The following is a 5,000-nucleotide window of genomic DNA, read 5'->3' as shown; positions in this document are numbered from 1 at the left end:
TTTTTTCATCCTTTGATGAACAAAAACTTGGAATAATACCCTTTACTTAAACCGCTGCAAAATTTATATTTTTTGAGGTATTCTCAGTGTAATTATGATTATAATGTTGATAAAATCATGAAATAATAGCTAGTATTCATCTCTCGACGAACAAAAGCTTAGAATACGCTTTTGTTAAATCGTATAAAAATAATGTTTTATTTTTTTATTACTGAATTTCATAAAAGCCTTAAATGCAAAAAAAAAAAAAAAGTTTGGTCAGGCCTTCTGATAAGTAAAGTCCATAAGTCACAACGACCTTAAATTATAACCTACAGTTTAATTTTTTTTTTTTTTAGGTATCTTACAGCTAACAGCATATTCCGCATAGTCCCTAACCAACATTAAACTACACTTTACACTTTGCATTCAACCTGGCAGATCTATTCTGCCCTCAAATGGAAAACTGCAGTATCTGCAAAATTTCCGAAATTGAGATCTGCCACCTATTGGGCTCGTGAAACACTAATACACAAATCACTGCAGTTTCAGAATGATTCTTCAACGCTTTCCGCGAGTAATTAGAGGGTCCCATTTGCAGTATCTGCAAAATCAGTAGTAAGGCAAGGGTGCAACTACCATTCTTCTCGATTTTGTATTTTTGCAGATACTACAGTCTTCCATTTTAGGGCAGCATTGACAGATTTTTTACATTTAAAATGGTAGTCAGGTAAAAAAATAAAATAAGGGTATTTGTATAACCGAAAGGTACAGAAATCCATTAAGTTTAAGTTCATTAAGTTCAAGCGATATTGTACTTTTTTTGCTTGCTCTTTTGCTTGCTTTAAACAAGACCAACTAATTAGACAACCAGCTAATGCAAGGCATTATCCCACGCCAATAATCTTTCATATATTTTTTAGATATCACATAGCTAACAGCAATTCTGCACAGTCTATATCAAGCTTAATTTACAGTCAGAGTTCATTACAGAAATCCATTGACAGATATAAATGACACCTGAAATGACAGCCTGACAAAAAATAAGGTCATTAATATAGACGAAAAGTACAGAAGTCCATTAAGTTCGTGTTCATTAAGCTGTGGTGTCGTCGTATTTCTTTTGCTTGCTTAGACAAGACCCACTTATGAGAAAGCTAGTGTGCTAATGCAAGGTATTACCCCGCGTCGATAATTTGGTACCACTCCTCGTGAGAACTGGGTACCTCACCAACTGTGAACGGGTATCGACCGAATTCCCTTGAAAGCGCGTTTAAAAGGACCACGGGATCCGCCTGTTGTTTTGGCAGGTCGATGGAGAACATTTCCGGGAATTGTGGGTGGCAGGGTACAATAGAAAAAAGCGGAATTGTTTTCGGAAATAAATATACCTTGGCTTGAATGGGTTTGGAGTTTTGTAGGTAATTATTGTAGGTTTGTGTGCATATATGTATGTATGTATTATATATATACATATATATAATACATATATATACACATAATATATATATATATATATATATATATATATATATATATATATATATATATATATATATATATATATATATATATATATATATATATATATATTATATATATATATATATATATATATATATACATATCACTTATCAAGAACAAAGTCCTTTACTGGCAACTGAAAACAGATACGCCCTTGATCAGTCAACTCTTACCAAAAGAAAACAATAACAATTCCTTTACTAAATTATCCCCAACAACCTAACAACATACCTTGCACAACATAAGCAACATCGCATTCCATTACATTCAACAACTCTTTCAAATCAACTGTGAATTGCAATCCAAACCATTGTACATTTGCAACAGTAGAACCCCATCGCGCTCTGAGGATTTATAACCTTCCATTCCTTACAGGTCTGTTACGCTACGAGACAAATTCATATCCATCAATTTAATATCTGAATTAATGAGTGCAGCTGCAGATACTAATGGCAGGAAATTCGAAAATCCTGGTGACGGATGGTGGGGCTTCCGCCGTGCATCGCCTGAGAAGTAAGTGTGACGAATATTTTAGTTTCAATCCAGCGTGACGCATTACAGGTAGGTAAAGTTGATTAGATGTGGTACCTGATTTGGTACCTGATTGCTTCATGGGTGTCGTTTGGTTTTATATTTGCAAACAGAAAGATGGACACTCTTTTTGATGACTGATTTTAGTTTAACATTTACTGATATGTTGTTATAACCTAGTTTTATGAAGAAAAAACTCAGTGTTTAAGTAAAAAAGTCAAAAACCGTTTCAAAACACACACACTACAACCACACACACACACACACACACACACACCCACCCACCCACCTACACACACACACACACACACACACACACACACGTCCATTTGTCAACAGTCACTTTTACTTTTAAAATTTCTAATACTTTGATGAATTTTTAGATCATTTACTACAAAAAGTGTTACATTTCTTTGTTAGTATACTTACAATTGCCATATCTTATTATTTCTTTTTGTTTTCAATTATTTTTTAGTGTTTTTTTTCATTTTTCATTAGAGATATATTGAGAGATACAGCTCTCTCTCTCTCTCTCTCTCTCTCTCTCTCTCTCTCTCTCTCTCTCTCTCTCTCTCTCTCTCTCTCTCTCTCTCTCATCTTCTCTTGCTTGTAATTTTGATAAGATGATGAGATCGACAAGACATAATAAGCGTATAAATATGTATTTATGTATGCATAGATGTATATATTCATATGTATATATATATATATATGCATATATATATATACATATATATTTCACATATATATATATCTCGACATATTCATTGCAATATATATATATTCATATGTAATCAAAGGGAAATATATATATATATATATATATATATACACATGCGTACATTACATATTTCACATATCGCGTCTCGAGAATTTACCAATCATGGGAAAGAAACGAAAGAGAGAGAAGAAGAGAAGAGAAAGATCTTAATAATTTGGTTTTCCAATCAAAAATAAAAGAGAAGACTTGGGGGAAACTGAGTGAGTAACTTTCACTCAAATTGCCCTGAAGTTTCCTAATGGATATCGATTTGAATTTGGTCTATATTCATGAGATTTAGCAGAAAAAGAAAAAAAACTTTGATTGAAGCCAAATTAACTTCTCCGCCGTCTCACGAAAATTCCTAAAATTCAATTAATCTTATTTTCGAATATTTATTCATTATAGTATTCTGAGAAATGGTTTATTTCATTGTAATGAGTAATGTTTTTTCTATCTGGCTATTCCCAGAATAAAATAATTTTTATTATTATGGTGGGTATTGTATTTCTCTTTATGGTAATTTCTTTTTAATCTCTTGAACATCGAAAAATATTTCGAGGGTTATACAAATATGTTCAATGGTATATATATATATATATATATATATATATATATATATATATATATATATATATATATATATAAAATATAAATATATATGTATATATCTATCTATCTATATATATATATATATATATATATATATATATATATATATATATATATATATATATATATATATATATATATATATATATATATATATATATATGAATAATTTCATCACATCCCCGTGATTCATATACAACGTTAAGCTGCAAACATAACATATGTGAAAATATATTATTTCCGAGGTAGAGGAATTGGATATTAAAGGACATTTGCAGCTTAATATATATATATATATATATATATATATATATATATATATATATATATATATATATATATATATATATTGAAGAAGAAATATAATTCCTGCAATAATAATAAAAAAGCAAGTTATTCTGGGAATAGTCTGATGGAATACGTTGCTTATTGCAATCAAATAAACCATGTAAATATATATATATATATATATATATATATATATATATATATATATATATATATATATATATATATATATATATACATAATTAATATAAATTTTGCTGATGTTAAAATTTTCGAAAAACAAAATTAACCTTGCAAAAGACACTGCCAAGGAAAATAAATATTTTTGCAAGTCCCTATCAATGAGAGAAATAATATCTGACAGAGTACAATCACCAACAATTAGCCACAGAACAAAAGTCCTTGTTAACAAAAAATAAAAGGGCACATCGAATACATTCGAAAACGAAAATTCCATTACCTATCAAAAAAAAAAAAAAAAACAAGACCACTACATTCTGAAATAACTTCAGCGATAAGAAACTTCAAACTAATCACGAAAAAAGAGATTCGAGCTAAAATAAGTGAAAGGAACAGTTAATGAAGTTTTGAAGAAGTTCCCAAGGAAGAGAGAGAGAGAGAGAGAGAGAGAGAGAGAGAAGTTCATTCTGGCTCAACTCGAAGTTTTCCCTCTCGGTGGATCTCATGAATATATATGATATTAAAATGGGCATCCATTCGGAAACATCTGAAAGGAGGAGGAGGAGGAGGAGGAGGAGGAGGAGGAGGAGGAGGAGGAGGAGGAGGAGGAGGAGGGAGGAGGAGGAGGAGGAGGAGGAGGAGGAGGAGGAGAATTTCTTTGTTCTTAAAAGCATGACTAGTGGTTTAAAATCTTCTTTGTTCTTAATTGGATAACTCTTTAAAGTCTCTCTCTCTCTCTCTCTCTCTCTCTCTCTCTCTATATATAATATATATATATACATACACATATACATACATATATAAATAGATACATTACACATATATATATAAATGCATACATACACATATATATATATATTATAAATGCATATATATGAGAGAGAGAGAGAGAGAGAGAGAGAGAGAGAGAGAGAGAGAGAGAGAGAGAGAGAGAGAGAGAGAGAGAGAGACTATATTCAACAGAAAAAGAAGGCATACTTATGCACATAAAATCTCATACTCCCGTAAGTATTATGCCATAAGGAATATTAAAAGCACACAAGACCAGTTCATTGCAATATATCTGTTACCTATATTTCTTTACATTTATTTGAACAGCAGTAATATCTAAAACCTTCTTCCACAC

At 30.7% G+C, this 5,000-nt stretch overlaps 1 long non-coding RNA gene across 1 annotated transcript in view; it reads left to right on the top strand.

Moving 5' to 3' along the window:
- LOC136842953 (uncharacterized) overlaps window positions 1–5,000 on the top strand; it is a 153,175-nt gene that overhangs the window by 139,694 nt on the left and 8,481 nt on the right. Inside the window, exon 3 of the long non-coding RNA XR_010854383.1 lies at window positions 1,879–2,016. This is a non-coding gene — a long non-coding RNA (uncharacterized lncRNA). The remainder of the gene's footprint in view (window positions 1–1,878; window positions 2,017–5,000) is intronic.

Source organism: Macrobrachium rosenbergii, chromosome 10 (assembly GCF_040412425.1).
Source record: "Macrobrachium rosenbergii isolate ZJJX-2024 chromosome 10, ASM4041242v1, whole genome shotgun sequence".
In the NCBI taxonomy this organism is placed as follows: domain Eukaryota; kingdom Metazoa; phylum Arthropoda; class Malacostraca; order Decapoda; family Palaemonidae; genus Macrobrachium; species Macrobrachium rosenbergii.
Note: the sequence above shows the minus strand (reverse complement) of the source record. Positions and strands in the feature narration are given on the sequence as shown.